A 25,202-nucleotide genomic window follows, 5' to 3' on the forward strand; every position below is an offset into this window, starting at 1 on the left:
CACACTCCAACTCCAATCCAGCTCCAGTAGGGAGCGAAAAAAATGATAGTGTCGAATTGGAGCAATCTTATATGATTTCTTAAACAAAATTAGGTAAGAACTCATGGCATGCATAAAACCCAATACTAATTAACTAAATTTACTACCCCCAACTTTAATTACTAATTTATACCATGCGTGCTAATATTCCACCCAATTGGAGTTTTCAGAGATGGGTAAATGCTAAATTAAAACCCTAAACTCCTATTAAATTTTAGTTCCAAATTTACAGAATTCCTAACCGAGTATGCTTCTTTCTACTTTATGTAACCTAATTCTTTTATTTGCAAATTTTGGGTGGCTGCATGCTTGAAACCCTAATCAGTTTTTATTCTTACTTAATGAAACTGCTGTATAACATATAGGGTGGCAGAATTTTATCTTATTGAGTATGAGTACAGCAAAAAGAAGGTTCTAACAGCCCAACCTAGCTGTGAGTAGCATCAACTCTATGTACAGCCAGGTAGTAGCAATCTTCCAAGCTTGAATCAGCTTTAGTTTGTAGCAATTTCAGTCCTAGCAACATCTGAACTTCAGGACTGCAGCTTTGCTACCTTCTTGTACAATAATTTCCTTCCTTATAGCTTGTATCAGTAGCAACCTTATGCAGCAGCAAGAGGCTTCATCATTTAGCCTTTGCTTGCACCAACAACAACCAGCAGCAGCAGATGAAGGTGCGGCAGTAGCAATAGGGGCAGCAGCTACAGTCCAACAACCAGCAGCACCAATTGCAATAGGGGCAGCAACTACAATCCACGTTTAAGAGCCCCCCTCTCCTTCTTCTTCTTATTCTTCATCTTCTTACTGTTCCACCATAGTATACAGCAGAATAATGGAACAACAGAGGCAACTTTTAGCTTATAAGGTTCAGCCCTAAGGGTCGTTAGGGCCCGTTTTGGAGAACCAGTAGCAATATGGGTAGCCGTTGCAGCCCAACAACCAGCAGTAGCAGATAAAGGTGCAGCAGTAGCAATAGAGGCAATAGTTACAGTCTATGTGCAAGAATCCCAGTCCACCACCCTCTCCTTTTTCTTCTTCTTCTTACTGTTCCACTATAGTATACAGCAGAAGAATGGAATAACAGAGGCGGTTTTGGTCTTTCAAGGTTTAGCCCTAAGGGTCCTTAAGGCTCATTTGGCTGAACAAATCCAACTACAAAATTAGATCTAAAATTTAATTCTAAAAACTACTTTTAAAACATAAATTATATAAAATTTAATTACCTTTAATAAGCCCCACCAAATATTGACTTATTAATTTGGATTTGGTCAGCATGATGACCTCTACATGTTGGGTAAGTGCGATGCCTGTGGGTGTTGGCATGTGGGTCCCAATAAAAAATTTTAATTTTTCCTACATTCTGCCAGTCGAACCTACTAGTTAGTTGGCAGTAGGGTATCTTGCTAGTTTATGCATTCTTATACCACTAGTTGTCCTAAGCTTTGGGTTCTTGAATCCACCCATTAAAGGACTGGTTCCACTCATTTTTGGCTATTTTTATGCTCCTTCCTTAACCCATGAATATGCCAAATTCCCTCTCCCCCACTACTGTACGTAGGGATCCATGGCAGAGTTGCCTACCTTCTTATGCCAACTAGGCTATAACAGTAGGGTAAGTTGCTTCCAGTTTAAGGTATTACAACATCATTGGTAGACTTTAAGTGTATGATATGTACTTCGCTCATCTAAGGGTAAGAATATTTGTTCTATTATGCTAGGAGCCCAATTCCTATGTTATAATATTCTGTCTATACTTACCACTCTCTTACTTATTTCTTATATTTATCCATCCGAAAGGTAATTTGAGGAACATGTTTGTTCTAAACTGTCCCTGACTTAACTATTTCATATCCAGATGTAATATAATAGAAATCCTACAACCTTCTTAAAAGTATTATCGCTAGACCTTCCAAAGTTACTTAGATTACTTGTCATATAATTTGCACAACTTCCAAGTAATTGTGAGTACTTTTTATATAATTACCGTCCTTTCAAGTTATTGACTGTACTTGTCATATATGAGATCTACCAACCCAGCTCAAATGGTGATCGCTCAATCAAAAGCTCACAAGTTGACATCGGCAAATACAACAAACAACCAACCAATAAGTAGAGCCACCAACCACTATATAAAGAAGGCTTAAAGTGATTTTTAGGGTAAGACACTTAGAACACTCAGACCTCTGTCTACTCACCCTTCTATTTTTATCAGAATACTGACTTAGGCATCGGAGACTTATTCCTGGGGTCACGCTCCAAGCCAGTTTCTTATCTGTGGTTTACAGGTTCGAACTAAGTGGGATCATCAACATTAACCGAACACTCGTAGATGAGAACATTGGAAATTAGTCAAATGATGCTCTCAGCCCTCCACATCTGTTTTGACTGAAAACACCAATAGGTATGTCCCTTATGAATTGCTCATAAAATTTCAATGCATTTAAATTTTAAGTTTATCTATCGTCTTCTATTATTTTGTGGCTCATAGTCGTCAGAGATCATTACACTCAGAACACTTTGAGCTTTGCCGAATGACCCTTCCATTTTTATCAGAATACTGACATAAACGCATCAGAGCCTCCTTCCCGAGGTCACCCACTGGGCCAGTTTCTTATCTGTGGTTTGCAGGATCTAACAGAGCAGGAAACGTCATCAACATTAGCCAAAAACATAAATACTTGCACTTTAAAAATTAGCCAAATGATGCTTTAAACCCTCCACATCTATCTCGATTGAAAATCCGAAGAAGTATATCTCCTACCAATTGCTCATAAAATTTCAATGCATTTAAATTTGAGTTTATATAACGGCTTCCATTATTTTGTGGCCCATTTTCGTCAGGGATCATAACACTCAGAACACTCTTAGCTCTGCCTACTCACCCTTTAATTTTTGTTAGAATACTAACTTAGGCATCGGAGCCTTCTTCTCGGGGTCACCCTGGGCTAGTTTCTTATCTACGGTTTACAGGTTCTTACTGAGTGGGAAACTTCTTTAACATTAGCCAAACACTCAAAGATGATTCCTTTGGAAATTAGCCAAATGACACGGTCAGTCCTCCACATCTGTTTTGGCTGAAGACCCAACAGGCATGTCTCTTACTGATTGCTCATACAATTTTAAAGTATTTAAATTTTAAGTTTATGTATCGGCTTATAATGTTTTCTGGCTCATAGTCGTCTGAGATTATTACACTCAGCACACTCTGAGCTTTGCCGACAGGCCCTTCGTTTTTATCAGAATACTGACTTAAGCATCGTAGCCTCCATCACGAGGTCACCCACCTGGCCAGTTTCTTATATGTGGTTTACAGGTTCTAATAGAGCGGGAAACTTCATCAACATTAGCCAAAAACTTAAAGTCTTGCACATTAAAAATTAGCCGGATGATGCTTTCAGCCATCTACATCTGTCTCGACTGAAAATATCAATAGGTATGTCTCCTACCAATTACTAATAAAATTTCAATGCATTTAAATTTGAGTTTATATATCGGCTTCCATTGTTTTGTGGCTCATAGTCGTCAGGGATCATAACACTCATAACACTCTGAGCTCTGCCTACTCACCCTTCAATTTTTGTCAGAATACTGACTTGTAAAAAATTATGAGTACTTGTCATATATGAGATCTGCCAACACAGCTCAAATGGTGATCGCTCAATCAAAAGCTCACGAGTTCACATCGGCAAAGATAGTAAACAGTCAACCAATACGGAGAGCCACTAACCACTATATAAAGAAGACTTAAACTTATTTTTAAGGTAAGACACTTAGAACACTCAGAACTCTATCTACTCACCCTTCTATTTTTATTAGAATACTGATTTAGGCATCGGAGACTTCTTCCTGGGGTCACCCTCCGGCCAGTGTCTTATCTGTGGTTTACAGGTTCTAACTAAGCGGGAAAATTCATCAACATTAGCCGAACACTCGAAGACGAGAACATTAGAAATTAGTCAAATGATGGTTTCAGCCCTCCACATCTGTTTTGGCTGAAAATACCAATAGGTATGTCCTTTACCAATTACTCATAAAATTTTAACGCATTTAAATTTTAAGTTTATGTATCGGCTTCTATTATTTTGTGGCCCCTAGTCGTCAAAGATCATTATACTCAGAACACTCTGAGCTTTGCCGACTGACCCTCCTATTTTATCAGAATACTGACTTAAGCATCAAAGCCTCCTTCCCAGGGTCGCCCACCTGGCTAGTTTCTTATCTGTGGTTTGCAGGTTCTAATAGAGCGGGAAACTTCATCAACATTAGCCAAAACATAAAGTCTTGCACTTTAAAAATTAGCCGAAAGATTCTTTGAGCCCTCTACATCTGTCTCGACTGAAAATCTCAATAGGTATGTCTCCTACCAACTGCTAATAAAATTTCAATGCATTTAAATTTGAGTTTATATATCGGCTTCTATTTTTTCGTGGCTCATAGTCGTCAGGGATCATAACACTCCGAACACTCTGAGCCCTGCCTACTCACCCTTCAATTTTTGTCAGAATACTAACTTGTAAAAAATTATGAGTACTTGTCATATATGAGATCTGCCAACACATCTCAAATGGTGATCGCTCAATCAAAAGCTCACGAGTTCACATCGGCAAAGATAGCAAACAGTCAACCAATAAGGAGAGCCACCAACCACTATATAAAGAAGACTTAAATTGATTTTTAGGGTAAGACACTTAGAACACTCAGAACTCTGTCTACTCACCCTTCTATTTTTATCAGAATACTGACTTAGGCATCGGAGATTTCTTCCTGGGGTCACCCTCCGAGCCAGTTTCTTATCTGTGGCTTATAGGTTCTAACTAAGCGGGAAACTTAATCAACATTAGCCAAACACTCGAAGACGAGAACATTGGAAATTAGTCAAATGATGCTTTCAGCCCTCCACATCTGTTTCGGCTGAAAATACCAATAGGTATGTCCCTTGCCAATTACTCATAAAATTTTAACACATTTAACTTTTAAGTTTATGTATCGGCTTCTATTATTTTATGGCTCATAGTCGTCAGAGATCATTACACTCAGAACACCCTGAGCTTTGCCGACAGACCCTTCTATTTTATTAGAATACGGACTTAAGCACCGGAGCCTCCTTCCTAGGGTCACCCACCTGGCCAGTTTCTTATTTATGGTTTGTAGGTTCCAATAGAGCGGGAAACTGCATCAACATTAGCCAAAAACTTAAAGACTTGGACTTTAAAAATTAGCTGAATGATGCTTTCAGCCCTCCACATCTATCTCGACTGAAAATTCCAACAGGAATGTCTCCTTCCTATATCTCATAAAATTTTAATGCATTTAAATTTAAGTTTATATATCGAATTCAATTGTTTTGTGGCTCATAGTCGTTAGGCATCATAACACTCAGAACACTCTGAGCTCTAGCTACTCACCCTTCAATTTTTGTCAGAATACTGACTTAGGCATCAAAGCCTTCTTCTCGGGGTCACCCTGGGCTAGTTTCTTATCTATGGTTTACAGGTTCTTACTGAGTGGGAAACTTCATTAACATTAGCCGAACACTCAAAGATGAGGACTTTTGAAATTAGCCGAACGACGCGGTCAGTCCTCCACATCTGTTTTGGCTGAAGACCCAACAGGCATGTCTCTTACTGATTGCTCATACAATTTCAACGTATTTAAATTTTAAGTTTATGTATCGGCTTATAATATTTTCTAGCTCATAGTCGTCTGAGATTATTACACTCAGAACACTCTGAGCTTTGTCGACTGACCCTTCTTTTTTATCAGAATACTGACTAAAGCACCGGAGCCTCCTTCCCAGGGTCACCCACCTGGCCAGTTTCTTATCTGTGGTTTGCAGGTTCTAATGGAGCGGGAAACTTCATCAACATTTGCCAAAAACTTAAATTCTTGCACTTTAAAAATTAGCCGAATGATGCTTTCAACCCTCTACATCTGTCTCGACTGAAAATCTCAACAAGTATGTCTCCTACCAATTGCTAATAAAATTTTAATACATTTAAATTTGAGTTTATATATCGGCTTCTATTATTTTGTGGCTCATAGTCGTCAGGGATTATAACACTCAGAACACTCTGAGCTCTGCCTACTCACCCTTTAATTTTTATCGGAATACTGACTTGTAAAAAATTATGAGTACTTGTCATGTATGAGATCTGCCAACACAGCTCAAATGGTGATCGCTCAATTAAAAGCTCACGAGTTCACATCGGCAAAGATAGCAAACAGTCAACCAATAAGGAGAGCCACCAACCACTATATAAAGAAGACTTCAAGTGATTTTTAGGGTAAGACACTTAGAACATTCAGAACTCTGTCTACTCACCCGTCTATTTTTATAAAAATACTGACTTAGGCATCGGAGACTTCTTCCTGGGGTCACCCTCCGAGCCAGTTTCTTATCTGTGGTTTACAGGTTCTATCTAAGCGGGAAACTTCATCAACATTAGTCGAACACTCGAAGACGAGAACATTGGAAATTAGTCAAATGATGCTTTCAGCCCTCCACATCTGTTTCAGCTGAAAATACTAATAGGTATGTCCCTTACCAATTACTCATAAAATTTTGACGCATTTAAATTTTAAGTTTATGTCTCGCCTTCTATTATTTTGTGGCTCATAGTCGTCAGAGATCATTACACTCAGAACACTCTAAGCTTTGCTGACCGAACCTTCTATTTTTATCAGAATACTGACTTAAGCATCGGAGCCTCCTTCCCGGGGTCACCAACCGGGCCAGTTTCTTATCTGTGGTTTGCACGTTCTAACTTAGCGGGAAACTTCATCAACATTAGACAAAAACTTAAAGACTTGGAGATTAAAAATTAGCTGAATGATGCTTTCTGCCCTCCACACCTATCTCGACTGAAAATTCCAATAGGAATGTCTCCTTCCTATTGCTCATAAAATTTCAATGCATTTAAATTTAAGTTTATATATCGGCTTCAATTGTTTTGTGGCTCATAGTCGTTAGGCATCATAACACTCATAACACTCTTAGCTCTAGCTACTCACCCTTGCATTTTTGTCAGAATACTGACTTAGGCATCGGATCCTTCTTCTCGGGGTCACCCTGGGCTAGTTTTTTATCTGTGGTTTACAGGTTCTTACTGAGTGAGAAACTTCATTAACATTAGCCGAACACTCAAAGATGAGCACTTTTGAAATTAGCCAAACGACGCAGTCAGTCCTCCACATATGTTTTCGCTGAAAACCCAATCGGTATGTCTCTTACTGATTGCTCATACAATTTCAAACTATTTAAATTTTAAGTTTATGTATCGGCTTATATTGTTTTCTGGCTCAAAGTCGTTAAAGATCATTACACTCAAAACACTCTGAGCTTTGCTGACTGACCCTTCTATTTTTATCAGAATACTGACTTAAGCATCGAAGCCTCCTTCCCGGGGTCACCCACCTGGCCAGTTTGTTATCTGTGGTTTGCAGGTTCTAATAGAGCAGGAGACTTCATCAACATTAGCCAAAAACTTAAAGTCTTGCACTTTAAAATTAGCCGAATGATGCTTTCAGCCCTCTACATCTGTCTCGACTAAAAATCCCAATAGGTATGTCTCCTACTAATTGCTCATAAAATTTTAATACATCTAATTTTGAGTTTATATATTGGCTTCTATTGTTTTATGGCTCATAGTTGTCAGGGATCAAAACACTCAGAACACTATGAGCTTTGCCTACTCACACTTATATTTTTGTCATAAAATTGACTGAGCCATCGAAGCCATATTCCCGGGGTCACCCTCCGGGTCTGTTTCTAATTTGTGGTTTGCAAGTTCTAACTGAGTGAGAACTTCATCAATATTTTTTAAACACTCGAAGACTTGCACTTTAAAATTAGCCGAACGACGCTTTCAGCCCTCCACATTTGTCTCGACTGAAAATCCCAACAGGTATGTCTCTTACCAATGGCTCATACAATTTCAACGTATTTAAATTTGAGTTTATATATCGGCTTCTATTGTTTAGTGGCTCATAGTCGTCAGGGGTCATAACACTCAAAACACTTTGAGCTCCACCTACTCACCTTTTTATTTTTTTCAGAATACTAACTTAGGCATCAGAGCCTTCTTCCAGGGTTCACCCTCATGGCCAATTTCTTATCTGTGGTTTGTAGGTTCTAAATGAGCGGGAAACTTCATCAACATTAGCCGAACACTTGAAGATGAGCACTTTAAAAATTATCCGAATAATGCCTTCAGCTCTCCACATCTGTCTTGCCTGAAAATCCCAACAGATATGTCTCTTACCGATTGCTAATATAATTTAAACACATTTAAAATTAAATTTACGTATCGGCTTCATTTATATTGTCAGTTTTAGTCGCTAGGGATTATATACTTACACGCAATTGGTGAATATGAGATTAGTTTAACCAAAATTCACAAATATTAAAGTTTTCGAGCAAAATTTTACTATTCGAAGTCGAAAGTAGCGAACTGATACCGAAACTCATTATATGGTTGAACTTTCCTAATAACTGTAATTTTCTTAATGATAACTTACAATCTATAGAAAATTTTTAAAAGAAACAAATGGAGCCTATAATTACTGTGAACCAGTACGTCACCTAATACAAAAGGGCATCACAGAGAGAATGCTTATTAATTTTTCCATAATTTGAATGCACAAAAAGTATTTTTTTTTAATACTGATTCATACATTCGTTACTTATCCCTTCTGGCCTTGCGCATATCCCTCATAACATTCTCATCTCTGCTACACCCAGAGATAAGGATGTTACGTGGGATCCTCATCTCTGGGTGTAGCAGAGATGGTGATTTTACGTGCGATATATGGCAAGACGAGGAGGGATAAATTAAGGAATGATTGCATGAGAAAGTAAGTGGGGGTCACACTGACTCGAGACAAGCACCGTGACAGCCATTTGAGGTGGTATGGTCATATTCCGTGGAGACCTATGTAATCCTCAGTTTAGAAAAATGACCAAACTCAAATAGAGGGTTCCATAAGAGAAAGGGGCATACCCAAATTACTATTAACAAGTGGTTATGACGTATATACATATGGAAAAGAAAATTAGCTGCCGGATGATGTGTAAATTGGTTGGGATCAGGTTGGACACAAATCTTCCAACGTTCTTATAAGTATTATTGTTAGACCTTCTTAAGTTATTGGGATTTCTTTTCATATAATTTGCATGAATTTTAAGTTACTGAGAGTACTTTTCATATAATTTGTTGCTCTTTTAAGTTATTGAATGTACTTATCATATATGAGATCTACCACCTCAGCTAGAATGGTGTTCGCTCGATCAAAAGCTCACGAGTCAACGTCGGCAAGGATAACAACCAGCCATCCAATGGGAAGAGACACAGTCCACGATATAAAGAAGATTTAAACTTATTTTATGGTACGACACTCAGAACACTCAGAGCTCTGCCTACTGTCCCATCCATTTTTATCAGAATTCTGACTTAGGCATTGGAGCCTTCTTCCCAGGGTCACCCTCCAGGCCAGTTTTTTATCTATGGTTTGCAGGTTCTATTGAGTGGGAAATTCCAGAAACATTAGCCGAACACTCATAGATAAGAACTGCGAAAATTTGCTAAATGTCACTTCTAGGTATCTCCTTGTCCCTAGGGTCATTTTAAAGCCCTCAAAATCACCAATTTCCTGAGTTAAAATTCTGCCTTAACAAACTTTCAAATTTCTTCCCAATTTGTCTACTTAAACCTTATAATTCTGCAATCAGAAATTTCCCACCTCCCATACTGATTTAATTGGACCTAGACTATTATAAAAAGTATGGACGAGCCACACTCCAACTCCAATCCAGCTCAAGTAGGGAGAGAAAAAAATGACAGTGTCGAATTGGAGCATTCTTATATGATTTCTTAAACAAAATTAGGTAGGAACTCATGGCATGCATAAAATCCAATACTAATTAACTAAATTTACTACTCCCAACTTTAATTACTAATTTATACCATGCATGCTAATATTCCACCCAATTGGAGTTCTCAGAGATGGGTAAATGCTAAATTAAAACCCTAAACTCCTATTAAATTTTAGTTCCAAATTTACTGAATTCCTAACCGAGTATGCTTCTTTCTACTTTATGTAACCTAATTCTTTTATTTGCAAATTTTGGGTGGCTACATGCTTGAAACCCTAACCGGTTTTTATTCTTACTTAATGAAACTGCTGTACAACATATAGGGTGGCAGAATTTTATCTTATTGAGTATGAGTACAGCAAAAAGAAGGTTCTAACAGCCCAACCTAGCTGTGATTTGCATCAACTCTATGTACAGCCAGGTTGTAGCAATCTTCCAAGCTTGAATCAGCTTTAGTTTGTAGCAATTTCAGTCCTAGCAACATCTGAACTTCGGGACTGCAGCTTTGCTACCTTCTTGTACATTAATTTCCTGCCTTATAGCTTGTATCAGTAGCAACCTTATGCAGCAGCGAGAGGCTTCATCATTTAGCCTTTGCTTGCACCGACAACAACCAGCAGCAGCAGATGAAGGTGCGGCAGTAGCAATAGGGGCGGCAGTAGCAATAGGGGCAGCAGCTACAGTCTAACAACCAGCAGCACCAATTGCAATAGCGGCAGCAACTACAATCCACGTTTAACAACCCCCCTCTCCTTCTTCTTCTTCTTCTTCTTCATCTTCTTACTCGCATCCCAACAAATGAAGCGAGTCTCAAGTTAAAACCGTCATGGGAGGGTATGATGATTTGTCAATACATATACATATACATGCTAAAACACATTTCAAAGCAATAATATGTCTGGCCTAATAACGCAAAGATCGTATGTTTAAGTCATGCTAATATAACCAATAATGTAAAGCAAATAACATAAATATGCATCATCATATCAACAAACAATTTCAATAAATCATCTACGAAATTACCCTCCCTTTGACCTAAGTCATTAAGGGTAAAAAATAACTGATTTTAGGTAGGATTACACAAACCCAAACCCAAAATTAAATTATTCAAAATAAATCCTTGGGTAGGGTTCAACAAATAAACCCTAATTTACAATCATGGTTTAAAATTTCCAATACGTGTATATCCAAATTGATCGAATCCAATCCGATACTGTTAGACTCGATCATAATCAAAATCTAATTAATATTTGCCTTAACCGTACTGATCCGATCCAATATCTCTTAGAATTACAAATCATAATTATAATGATGCAATGATGATGTAATCACGCACTAACAAACAAAAAAAAACTTGGTACTGTTCTTTAAACAGTATTCAAACTTTTTTTTTTTTATTGTTAAGAAAAAAACAAAAACATGTACTGTCATCAACTACATGAAACAAAACAAAAAAGATTTCATTTTTTTTTTTTTGTTTAGTTCGACTTCTTTTTCCTTTCTGTTTACCAGTTTTTTTTTTTTTTTTTTTTTAAAGAATAAGAAAAACTTGTCAAATTGTTTTGGTCAAGGGCCCTGCAACCACCAATCCCCCAGAAAATTGCTCACCCTCGACGCCTGATCTCACCGGTCCAAACAAAAGAAACCGGCATCGGCAGGGGCATAGCCACGGGTTATGGCCGTTTATTTCATGAGTTAAAGTGGCAGCAACCTCACCTGGTGGAATTGGATCACGGCAGCAGAGCCGCTCGATGTAAATCGATGCGTTGGATGGGACGATGCATGGCCACGTGGTACGCAACCAAATACAGTGGCTCTGATCCCAATGTTAAAAGGAAAGTAAACAGGTATCGGGGATTACATCAGTATAGCTTTCCTTACAGCAGAATGGATCGGATTGCACCACGCATTAATCTTCATGAATTGCAACGAATGAAAGGTTACGACGATCTCGCTAAGCAATATTTTTACCCTCTAAATTGAAGGATTGCAATGAAGATCATTGGAGACACACACTTACAATTGAGAGGGAAAGAAGAGAATAGGAAAAAAGAGATTAGGTCAAAACCTTAATTGACTTTGTGGTCAAAACCCTCTTATTTATAGAAAATTGGTTTGCTAAGGTTCCCAATCTTAGTGGGTCTATGATTTCCCAAGTAGGTAACCCACGAAAAAACCGGATTGGAACCCAATTCTTCTAATCCGACCCATATTATTTAACAAGATTGCTACAAAAAATCTCCGCATCTACATTTTGTCAAGCGGTGATCAAATTGCTAATAACATGACCAAGGGTCTGCCTTCACCGCACTTTTATCTTCTTCGGGATAAGCTCAATGTTCAGTCCTACCCATTTCACTTGCTGGAGCGTATAACATGTAGCCCGATCCACGACTCTTCCGCTCAAGAGGATAACAACGAGACCAAGTCAAGCTCCACATTTAAGTTCCCGCTCCCAAATCCTTACACAACTATGGATAAGTCCAAGCTATTGTATTATGTTGTAACAAAACACATGTAACCATTATATTTTCGTACTCTCATTTGAGAGAGTAATATAGAGAACATTCAATCTCAAAACTCTTTTAATTTCTATTGCCACATTTTCGAAATCTTGTTCCCTTGAAGAGGGGGGAGCTTCGGTGCCCCTTCAGATAGGGATTCCTTAGTCCATTCTTTTGCAGAGACTCTTTGGTGTGGTATGCATTTTTCTTCTCTCTTATTCTCATTTTTTTTTTTTTTTTTAATTTTATTGTTATAGATGCACTACTGCTTTTGGGCTGAGATTGGGTTTGAGCTTCTGCGGGAGATTCAAGGTTGAAGGGTTCAACTTGTTTGAGTCCATTTCCACATGAGTTGAAATTTAAGTCTTGAGATAGGAATTAGGGTTTGTTTAACTTTAATTCTTATAAATGCCAATTTTTGGAAATCTTTGTTTGATTAATTATTTTTTGGTGAAATTTTTCTGTCCCGACAGCTAAATAGTCCCAAAGATTATATGACCCGACTATTGAAGTTATGGTCCATTATGGATACGAAGTCCAAACAACAAGAATGAGGTGAGGTTATGATTTAGAGTTGGATCTCAAGGACACAGGACCAGATCCGTGGGTAGACTACTACAAGTTGGGCTTATGATGCCATTAGTATCTCAGAAAAATTAATATAAATATATAAGTAAGAAACACCTTCGCCTTGTAAAGGGAAAAAAAAAAAAAACTGAACAATTTAAATTTTTGGTCTCTTGTCTCATGTGCCTACTGTTGACATGCTTGTGAGGGTACTGATCTGAATTCCTATCCCTGGTGGATCCTAAAATATCACTAATATTTCATATAAAAAAGAGAAACATTGTTTCCTTTTGGCTTTGTTTGGCTGTAAAGGTAATACAAATTATTATTTAAAGTTTTTTTTTTTTTTTTTGGGCGGGGTGGGGGGTGGGGGGGGGGAAGTAATTTTAGGTGCTTGGTTGTCAGGGGAATATATTTTATATGTGAAATTTATTTTACATATGCATTAAAATTTTTCCTTTTATTTTCCAACCACAAACTAAAGTAAAATAAAAACTTGACTCTCATGGTCTCATTCTCACCTCGCTTGCACCTATTGTTGGCTTTCTCTGAAGAAGCTCAAAGGAGACTCACCTTGCTCGTGCCTCATATATTTTTGTTGTCTATTCGTTATGTGTTAAATGACACCAAAAAATGCCGCCATAATCCAAATACCATATCTTCTTCTTCCATGTAACAGTATTAATTGATCGCAACCCACTACGAGTATTCGACCTTAAAACTACATTTGTTTATAGCCTCATTTCTGGGAGCAATGGTAAGAGAATAAACATTTCTATGAGGATTATGGAACACCGTTTGCCAGAGAAATCCCCTCTAAATGCTCTTCCAATCAACTCACTACGGAGGGGAGATTTCAGTTTAGGGGTGGAACTATGAATGTCATATGGTAAAGATTTTGTTGTGTTTGTGGATAACGGCTTGGTGAGGTGCTATGTGGTATCATCTAGTACTAGAGATGCCCAATATTTATTTGAAGAAACTCCTAAGAAAAAAATGATACTTTAGACCAAGATGGTAAGTGGGTATGCACAATTTTTTTTCCTCAAATGAGGTGTTGATGTTGTTTTGATTGAATAATCTCGGAAGGGATTGAACCCAATGGTGTGACTCTGGCTTCTGTATTGTCTGTCTCTTGTGCCAAATCGGGCTGTCAAGACTTGGGTGAATGGATCTTGTCTTTATAAAAGCCAAAGGTATAGAAATGGGAGTAATCATTGGCACATTCTCACCAAAATGGAGCAGCTTTGTTGCTCGAAGATTGTTTGATGAATGCTTGAGAAAAATACAGTTACATGGAATGCCATGATATGTGGGTTAGTTGTTCATTGGCTTGCACAGAGGGCTCTAGAGCTCTTCCTGGAGTTGTGGAGTTCAATTTCGTTAACCGAACAAAGTTTGTGGTGTGGCTGGAAGGTTTGTAGTTCATGCTACAAAGCCTTACTATGTGGGTTAGAGACTCAAAATTAATTTCACTTCACTTCCGTTGTAACCAAACGTTTCAAAAAGGGGGGAAAAAAAAATCCCTTCCCTACCTATCACTTCCTTTCACTTCCCTTTCTCATTTCTCTTGCAACCAAACAGAGCCTTAGGCTATATTTGGTTGTAAAGGGTATTAAAGTGAAGGGAAGTGAAATTTTCATACTTAAAAAATATATATATGTAATCATTACCCATGTGACTTTAACATTAATTTCCCCACTCAGGAGTTTCTTCTTCAAAAGGAATATAGTCATTCACAATTGCTACTTTTGTTAGAATTCTATAGAAAATGTAGATCATCTTTTTTTTCTCCTGTCCCTTTTCCAAGTTGGTTTGGAATGGTATCCTCGGTAAATGTTGGCCCTTCCCTAGAGTTATCATTTCTTTTGACAGGGATTGGGAGTGGATTTTACAAGAATTCAATGGCAAAACTTCTTGTGATATATTATAGGTAAGTTAATTTTTTGTGCGGGAATTCACTATATTTGGTGGGAAAGAAATAAAATGAGATGGACTTCCTCTTCAAGTTCTATTGATCAAATAGGGAATGCCATCACTTTCGAGGTGAGGAATAAAATCCTTTATAGATGTGCCAGGTGCCCAGATTCTTTTCGAAATAAGCACCTTGCTTTGGCTTGGGATCTTCCACTTGCCTCCTCTTCCCCCTAACTTTGATGAAGCCTCTTTTCTTTTATTTCTCTCCTCCAGTCCTCCCCCTTTTTTAGTGTACCATTATTTTCTTGGTATGTAATTTGCCCTCAACCCTAGTTTTTCTTGTATCCCCCTTGATGGTTATTTTGTCCCCTCCCTTTGGTTCTTCATTTGTTTGGGCTTTGGGTTTTGGATAGCCTATGGCTTGGCTTTGTATTTACTTTTTTCTTTTCTTTAATATATTTTCATTCACCAAAAAAAAAAAAAAAACATTAACTTTAAATAATTCCATATTTGGTTATAAAATTTCACTTTACTTTGCATCCAAAACCCTTTGCTATAATATATAAAATAAAAATTACATGTAAAATATATCATTACTAAATATGGTTAAAAAAATTAAGTAATTAATACAATCATATGGGTTAATGATTATAAAAATTTCTTTTTAAAGTATGAAAATTTGATTTGCCTTCCCTTTAAATTCCCATTGCAATCAAATGGAGCCTTAAGGGGGAAAAAAAAAATAAAGAATATGAAATATATTTTTTGTCATTTCTTATATATGTTGATTTGTCAAGAAAGTAGATACCGTTTTTGGTGAATAAGGATATACCGATCCAAATATGCAACTTCATTGAATTCTATGATGCCATTAATATTTTATAGAATTAAAAATATTATAACAAGCACCACTGCATTGTAAGAAAGGTTTTAAAGAGCTTAATAGAATTATCAATTTGTCCCTAGTTAGGACTCGGCCACAATTGGATGAAATATACCTAACGGCTAACCATAGAATTCCTTAGAATTTGGAAGAGGGTTGGTTGGATCTGCCAGAGTCATGATTGGCCTCAACTGGTTCCAATCCAATTCTTGAATCAGGGGACTTTTTTTTTATTATTATTTTTATTTTTTTAAAGAATAAAAAATTTTATTTGGGGGAGAGATTCTATCTGGGATTGCAGCTCTTGCATTAGCATAGGAGTCAATGAAAGTGCATAGGGAAGCATCGATAGAGGAGGGATTTATGCCTTTCATTGGGAGGGTCAGGTGGTCATTTCACCCCATCTTGAGCTTAGGCACAAGTGCTACTGGACAAAATCCTTTTCTTATTTTATTTTTGCTACTTGTCACATGCATATTAGTCCAATTTCCCGAGTAGGGTGGATCTTACAATACCACTATATTGTATAAATAATTTTATTTAAAAAATAGAACTGTCATTTCCTTGTATGGCAAGTTAAGTATTCATGCCCGATACCGATACCTTACTGATACTGTAAATAGTGATAAAGCTACAATGGATGGTAAAAAGAAAAAGCTAAGGTATCAATATTTTGAGTGCATTGTAATTTGATCCTACCTAATACAATACCTTTTTTTTTTTTTTGGTAAGCAAGTGCCTAATTCCATACTTTATAAGAAAAACTAGAAAGAAATTCAGATTTTTCAGCCATTTATGATAAGGTAGACATGTTGTGATGAGATATCAATCCAAAATTCCAAATACCCAACTTAAGCAGGTTTACTTACAACACCCACCCCACCCCACCCCCTCCCCCAAAAAAAAAAAAAAAAAAAGCCTTAAGCAGGGTTTCAAAAATTGTGATGGGTGTCAATTCCGATTTGGATTGGATTTTAATCGGCTTGAAACGGTTTGGTTCAATTCAACAGATTCTAAGCAATAATGGGTGAAAATGGATCGGTTGAGGAATCGATCCAATCCAACTGAAAAGGCAGAGATAAACAATTAGGAATCGATTGATCCGTCTCGGATTAAATCTGCAGCAATTAGGATCGGTGGGAATTGGGGGTCGGTGTCAGCCGATTATAATACAATTAGACCAATTTCCCGATCCATTTATCTTTTGGTTCAAACGGTTAGGTGATTTTTCTAGCTGCGTGGAAGAAAAATCTTTCTCCAAAAAGCAACTATCAGTGACGTCAGCCAATTTCCTCCTTTTTCTTACCGTTAGAAGGAGCACCGCCAATTAGAATTTTCAATTTTCAATTTTGAATTTTGCATCACTGGGTGTAGACCCAAAAAAAGAACCAGTCGCCGAGAATAGCAATGGTCATCCGGAACTGCAACGCCTGAGAGACAAAGAGCAGCCAGACCATCTCAGGGAAACCCTCCGCGAACGGTGGTGAATGTCTCAGGGAAACCTTTCCGAAGGGATCCGGCGGATTCAGGAACCCATCGAAGGCCTTAGGATTTAGTGTTCTAATTCTCGTTAACAACATCGGCATATTCTACCCCTATGCGAGGGCTTGAGATCATCTTCGGAAGCCTATTTGAGGTTGCAGATCGCTGGTTCAGCGTTTGATTAAACAACGGGGAACCTCTCTCTCTCTCTCTCTCTCTCTCTGTGAACCCATTAGAATTTTCAATTTTAAATTTTGAATTTTGCATCACTGGGTGTAGACGAGAAAAAAGAACCAGTCGCCGAGAATAGCAAACGGTCATCTGGAACTGCAACGCCTGAGAGACAGAGAGCAGCCAGACCATCTCAGGGAAACCCTCCGCCAACGGTGGTGAATTTCTCAGGGAAACCTTTCCGAAGGGATCCGGCGGATTCAGGAACCCATCGAAGGTCTTAGGATTTAGTGTTGTAATTCTCGTTAACAACATCGGCATATCCTACCCCTATGCGAGGGCTTGAGATCATCTTCGGAAGCCTATTCGAGGTTGCAGATAGCTGGTTTGGCGTTTGATTATACGACGGGGAACCTCTCTCTCTCTCTCTCTCTGAACCCATTAGAATTTTCAATTTTAAATTTTGAATTTTACATCATTGGGTGTAGACGAGAAAAAAGAAACCACTCGCCGAGAATAGCAACGGCATCCGGAACTGCAACGCCTGAGAGACAGAGAGCAGCCAGACCATCTCCCTCCGCGAACGGTGGTGAATTTCTCAGGGAAACCTTTCCAAAGGGATCCGGCGGATTCAGAAACCCATCGAAGGTCTTAGGATTTAGTGTTGTAATTCTCGTTAACAACATCGGCATATCCTACCCCTATGCAAGGGCTTGAGATCATCTTCGGAAGCCTATTCGAGGCTGCAGATCACTGATTCGGCGTTTGATTATACTACGGGGAACCTCTCTCTCTCTCTCTGTGAACCACCTCGCATACCCCTTTCTTTCTGTCTGTGCACACCTCTCTTCTCTTTCTATACTTGAGTGTAGGTGGTTTCATGGGCCAAACCCTTTGTAGCTGAAATTGACCTTCTTCCCATCAAATTCAAGTGTTTTTCTTATTTAAATAACTACCATTGGATGTCATTTGTGTAGAAGATATCTATGGGATTTAGATTTCTTTGGTACTTTGAAGATATCTATGGGATTTAGATTTCTTTGGTACTTTCTTTGGTAGTAGAGCAGTGGGGAAGATGGTCTCTGCCGAATCCTTTAGTTATGAAGACAACTCTTCAGGATCGAGAACACCTGAGCAAGAAGATATGCTCATCAGTCATGACAATGTTTTCTGTTATTTTTTTCTTTCCTTTTGTACTACAGGACTCCTTTCTGGTCGTTCATGGCGTTCTCCAGCAAAATAGAAGACGAAGGAGAAGATGATATCTCAGAAGAGAGGTAACTCACGTCTGATTGTCGTTCCTACTACTCTCTATTTTCCATTTTTCAGGTATAGTAATTCTAACACATTCTTTATGCTGGAAACCTTATTTTATTTGTTCTCCTTTCCTTTCATTTTCGTATATGAACTGGTTTCACTTAAGTTAAAAACGTCTTTGAAGTCACCTAATTTCTATGAACTTGGTCATGATGAGATACATATGCTTCTCTACTTTTATTATTCAATATTTGCATGTGCTTTGGCATTATTTATTGGTGGGTTTATAAAAAATGCTGAATTCATCTGTCACTCAACTATGATGTAACTTTTTGGGAAAATACGAAATTGGTTAGACCTGATAGGTGCCGACTGATATCCTGTCGATTCGTGCAGATTCAATAGCTTTTTTTTCTTTTTTTTTTGAATGAATGACTCGCATGAGTCTATATTTTCAGTTTTAGCCTGTTTGGAAGCTTCTCATCCACAAGTTCTCTTTCTCACCTTCATCAACACCACTCCCCCACCCCCACCCCCACCCCCACCCCACACCCAAAAAAAAAAAAAAAAAAAAAAAAAAAATTCTCTACTTTCTTGGATAACTGTTTGGGTGAAGGAGTGGAGGTAGATTTGTAAATTCTTTTGTGTAAACTAGCATAGCCTTACCCAAATTGATTGTTCCAATAATGAAATAACATTTATTTATTTATTTGCAATAAACCCAGCAACACTGACTCTATCTTCTTAGAAAGTAAATCAACAGATCAATAACAATAAACAAGGATTTGGTGCACCCATAATGTGTAGGAGGAGGATAAGATTGTGGTGCATTTGATATTTATATTCAACTATGTATAGTTTTAGCATTGGTTTTGGCTCTTAGAACTCATGTTGTTGGTTTTATCGCTTAATGTGTTTTAAGTCTAACTGATTAATAAGTACATTTTTAGAGAATTTACCGGCAGCAATAGAATTATGGTTTCTTAACTTAGTGATGCAGCTTGAAGGATTTGATGATTTTTCTCTTGCCTCTTCATGGGAAAGGTATCCTAATGTTTAGTAAAGCCTCTTTTCATGTTAACATAAGATTTATAGGACTGTGTACTTGGAGATATGCAATGTTTCTTATTTTTCAATTTCAAATTTGAAATAGAACTGTTTGTCATTGAGGCTAGATTTTCTTCTTTTCTCCCTTATTTTGTTGTTCAGTGAATAGGGTGGTCATAATTAGCATGGTGATGTCTTCATACATCTGATTGTTATGGACTTCTAATTATTTCAGCGTCTTAAGTCTACACATTTTATTTGAACTTGGAAGCTTTGTATAGAACGATGAATTTTACTAAATTAGTTGATGTGGCTATCCTGATCTAATGATTGCAGACTCCGTTTCCAAACCCTGACCCCCCCCCCCCCCGGGGAAGAAAAAAAAACTTTTGTATGAATAGTCCTGTTTACTTTGTTTATTGAAATGACTGCTACATTCACACCATTCTCTGGGTTCTATTCTACAGTATTAATCATGCATTCCATCTGGTGATGCTAACATCTTTGAACAGGGAGATCTTCCATAAGCTCAGACAATGATGACAAGAATCTCTTCTTTCAGTCCCTATGCAACATCTTAGATACCAGATCTGAGGAGATGGTTCTCCTTCTGAGAACCAACAAGTGACGGTTTGGAAAATCTTGGCATCATGGTTGTTGGTAAATGAGGGTGATCTAGATGCATCAGTTGATATTTTACATCAACTTGAGGCAATTAACTGTTCCGATTATGAACTTTTTTTACTAAGTTGCCTTTACAGGTAAATTTTATTTTTGGCGGTACCTTGAATGTTTTGAAAGTCTGATCTTTTTGTTTTCCCTTTTTCTTTCATTTTTCTATTTCTTATCAGGCAGTGCATATTTTCAATTTATTGATTGGGGGCTGCCACCAATATTATTTGTCTTCTATTTTTTGTTTGTTTGATTTTGTTTCTTTTGGGTGGTCTATAGAATATGTCATTTCATGGTCAATGAACCAACCTCATAAAGAATCTGATGACAAAACAGTTATAATTTAAACTTTTTTCTGGAGTAGCATCTCCTTTTTATTGACATTGTTTGTTGACATTCAGAATCAATCATCAGTCTTTTTAACTTATTCTACTATCTTGTTTATTTCAGCCCATACATTTTGTAGTTTGTAAAAAATGTATTACAATTGAACAGATTCATTCCTATTGATAATGAATTGTTATCAACCTGATTTTCATGTTTGTTTAAATTTTATACATAGTTTAGTTCTTCTGATCTAGGATTGAAAAAAAGAAAAAGAAAAAAATAACTTCCAGATTCTAGTTGATCAGTTTATCAGTGAACTATTTCCTCTGTTTGCAGCTCTACCTGCAGATGTTTCTCAACGTCTTCTAGACACATCCTTTAGACAAAATCGAACCACTCCTGGTGAAGGCTGTGGTTCTTTGTTTTTTTCATTGAAATCAACTTTCTAACTTGCACTGTAAAAACCTGCAATGCGAGAATGTTGGGAAAAGTGGTTGGAGGGGGAAATTCTCTGTTCTGTTGAACTGATGGACATTGACCATGGTTGGAATATGTAATTTTTAGTTGCTATGTTCATTCCATCTTTCCTCTTTGTCATCATGAGTTTTGCTTCAATGGGAAATCTCAGTGTATACCTTGTGCAGTTTTTCTCTCGCAAATTACTGTCAATTTAAAATGAAAGCAAGTTTCGTTTCATCTTATTGTGGAAGATAGGGAATTTTGTATAGATGTCTCTCTATTGGACCTTTGTTATGATGTTTACCACAGCAGAGTGAGAAGAGCGAATAATTTCAATTTCCACTTTAATTACTGTTTTTTGTCATCTTATCTTTCTGTAATCACAGATGGAGAGTGGGATGTGAGAACCGAATTGTTTTAAAAGAAGCTAGTTCACTCTTTCAATAGTTTATATAGAACTTCTCTACTGCCCATTGATATTTGACAGCTTAACGCCTATAATAGAGCACAACACTCTTCGCTTATTTCATGTCCTTGTAAAGCACTGCTGCTGCAGAGTAATCTCAGACTAGCTCAAATTCAGGAAAATATGCACTGAAATAACTCCATATCGATAAAGGAAATTTCTTAATATTATTTCCCTACATCTATGAACTATGTTTGTTACGCTCTTTGCCCTAGCACATGCTTATTGATGTAATCTTGTAATGCCTAATATTTGTAAGTCATGCATTGCAAATATTTGGTGAACTTTTAATTCTTTGATCTGATTGGAAATCCTCTTATTCATCTTTGTTGAGTTTGCTCCTAATTGTGTTATCTTTAAGTTCATTTTCCTGTGGATTTACTGATTCTGGGCATCCAATTTCTTCATGCATTGCATTGGATGCAATCAAACTATACAAATATGCTTGTGCCGAATATTTCTTATACTTCAAATACTAAATGTTTTGATATGGACTTGGATCTTTTTCAGTGAATCCTATTTTTGGAGAGGTATTTTATGTTTACAAGTTATATATAGGTCATTTATTACCAAATTTTGGTTCATTTTTGAGGAGGTACTTTATGCTTTCAAGTTATATAGTTCCATTTATTACCAAATTTTGGTTCCTTCATATCTACTTTGTTTAATGAACTTGATTATCCAGATATGGGAAAAGGCTTGATTCTTGGGACTTTTACCAGTCTGTAATGGACAGATCAGTTTCGTATCTAGGATGATCAGGTTCGTATCTAGGACTTTATCCTTAACCCTCATTCTTTGGTCCTTTATGTTTGTTGTTATCATGTCATTACTTATGTTGTTCCCATTTGCTTTTAAGTTTCAACCTCTTATCCAACCTTTACCAAAAAAGAAGCAAAACAGATGAAGTGATTTAAGGTTAAAAAATTTTCCAAAATTTTTTATATGTGAATAAATTATTCATTACCAAAGAGAGGAAAAAACAATACAACCCCGAAAAGGGGAAAGAAGAGAAAAAAAAAAAGAAGAGAGAATACATAGGGCCCACCCTCAAGAGGGGGGACGAAGAGGAGAGGGGGAGGATGCTAGGAGACAATAATAACACTTACAATGGAAAAAACCTAAAGGTCTAGATCACATAGGTTTCACTATCCCCTTTTTGGCCATTAGAGCATCCATGAGTTAAGGGTTTTCTTATTTTTTATATATATAATAAGGTGGTGAAGATAGGATCATTGAGTTTCCTTCCTTTAAATTTTTCCAAAAGAAAAATCTGGTTCACCGAAGAGCAAATCTTTCAAGTCTGTGACAGCTTCCGTTAAGCCACTGTCAGGACAGAGAAGACCAGCTTCTAGGCTATCAGCTAGATTGGCCTCCTTAATGTAATTTCTCCTCCTTGCCTGCTTCGTATGAGTGGCTGAATTGTTGGTGAACTAGATTGCATTTAGGCCATCAGCACGGATGAGGTGGCTAATCTGAATTGTTGCATATTGACTACAATAGAGTCATTTTTTTATTTCACAGTCATGCATTTCTTCAATTATTGTTGTTGCCTTAGGAATATGCTATAGAATTAAGGTGCACTCGATATTTACAGCTAGCAATAAATGAACTAACTTGGATATGCAGATAGAATGGAAGCTTATACGGTCCCTTTTTTGTAATACTTGGTGGTTCAAAACCCTAGTATTCTGCGATCACACAGTTATTTGGAAGCCCGGTATTAAAACAACCTCAGTCAACCGGTACCGGCATCTTCTCTAGTACGAACACACTCTTTGTCCCTCCTGCTTCCAATGACAGATAGGTCCATATTCTACTTCGTTTTATCTATTTGTATTTTTTTCTCATAAATTCTATTGTAAAACATGTTGATATGGGTTTGCTTATTTCTTTCAATACACTCTTTTCCATACTTTGTTATGTTCCTTAAAGATGGTAGTATTGCTTTGCCGCAGTCGTCTCCATCGCCAGCATCCTGTCCTTCATCACTCTCCAAATCCCCCACTCTGGCATATTTCATTGCGTTCTTAACTAAGAGTTGTTTTTTCTTTTTTATTTCTTTTTATTTTTTTATTTTTATTTTCGAGCAGGGAATGAAACTTCACTTGGAAAGATAAGAGGAAAACAAAGGGTTGTGGTGTCTTTGAGATATAAATTGATATCGAGAGAAAGGGATCCTCCTCCTTGTTTCTTCACCTTCTATTATTGCTTCTCATACACCCCACTATTTAGCAGATTACACATATCAGATGAGTTCTTCTTCTTTTTCTTTAATTTTTGTTTAGTTTTGTTTTGAGAAAATCTTTTAAAAAGTGGTTCAATTTTTGTGAGATTTTTGTTGTGAAGAGCTAAAATTTGTAGTTATGATTTTTGAATTTCCAGTTTGTCTTGGTTGGTCTGCTTCATAACTTTTGATTTAAGAAATTAGGTGGTTTACCTTTTTCTCCCTATCGTCTCCCAATTTTTTTGAAATGGATTTTGCTTACTTGATGCTTGAATCTTTCCTTGGATTTATTCTTCACAATTCAGGGATTGATTTGCATATCTTATTTAGAATTTTTTGCCATTGATTTTGTTGTGGCAGTTGAATTAGGGAATCTGTTTCTTCCCATCTATTGTTAAAACCGAAAGTGGATTTTTTTGTCAACCAATATACTATTTGATTTGATATTATAATATATGTTTCATGTTGTCTTTTGTTGACTTGATCCTTGAAATTTTACTCGTTTAATTGAGACACTAGTCTAGAATTGCTTATGACCCTTTTTAGTCTCCAGTAAGGTATTTAGGAGGTTCTTCCATCATTTTTTTTTAGGGTTACAAAAAAACCTCTAGCGTTGTCCTCCCCTAAATTCCTTGAGAAATCAATCACTGTTTTTATTGTGGGTTTGATGGTTTTGAATACATTTTTGGTGAAAATAAAAGACTAGTTTTTTCAAAAGAAATTCATAGACTTGTGACCAGCTCTATAAATTTCATTTTTCAGATTTTTTTGCTTGATAACAAGGAGTCAAATAGTCCTTAAAAGAAGAAGAAACATCTGTAGATGTTCTAATTCCTGGAGAGATTGATTGTATGTCTGGAAGCAATTACTTTTATGGGAATGCCTGATGGTTCACTTTTAGATCCAATAGAAAAAGTTAGATCTTGGATCCCTTGGAGTGGAATTGATTTATCCAATATCTACAGGGAAGTATGGATGCCTAACAATATGATGTAAATGGTTATGTATTGTTTCTCCAATGATTGTATCCCAAATACTCTCTGATGAGCTCTGATATGATCCCGTTTATAAGTAAGCATCTCTTGTAAAATATGAGCAATGAGCAGAATCTGTTACATAAAAAACTCATACACGTGGAAAGGAATCAAACAAAATCAAACAAATACAAACCCACAAGCCGAANAAGCATCTCATGTAAAATATGAGCAAAACCAAATCCCTCTAGAACCCAAATTTCCATTTCTCCTACATGTTGTCCTCTTCGCTTGGCGCTTCCTCTAAGGAGATGTAAATGTGAAACACACTTGACAGAG

At 37.1% G+C, this 25,202-nt stretch overlaps 1 long non-coding RNA gene across 1 annotated transcript; it reads left to right on the forward strand.

Moving 5' to 3' along the window:
- Positions 1-17,164: 17,164 nt before the first annotated feature.
- Positions 17,165-24,978, forward strand: LOC122067837. The gene is made up of 3 exons (XR_006136890.1): positions 17,165-22,424; positions 23,292-23,469; positions 23,756-24,978. It is a non-coding gene; the product is annotated as an uncharacterized LOC122067837 (long non-coding RNA).
- Positions 24,979-25,202: the final 224 nt, after the last annotated feature.

This window comes from Macadamia integrifolia, unplaced genomic scaffold (assembly GCF_013358625.1).
Source record: "Macadamia integrifolia cultivar HAES 741 unplaced genomic scaffold, SCU_Mint_v3 scaffold3162, whole genome shotgun sequence".
Taxonomy (NCBI): domain Eukaryota; kingdom Viridiplantae; phylum Streptophyta; class Magnoliopsida; order Proteales; family Proteaceae; genus Macadamia; species Macadamia integrifolia.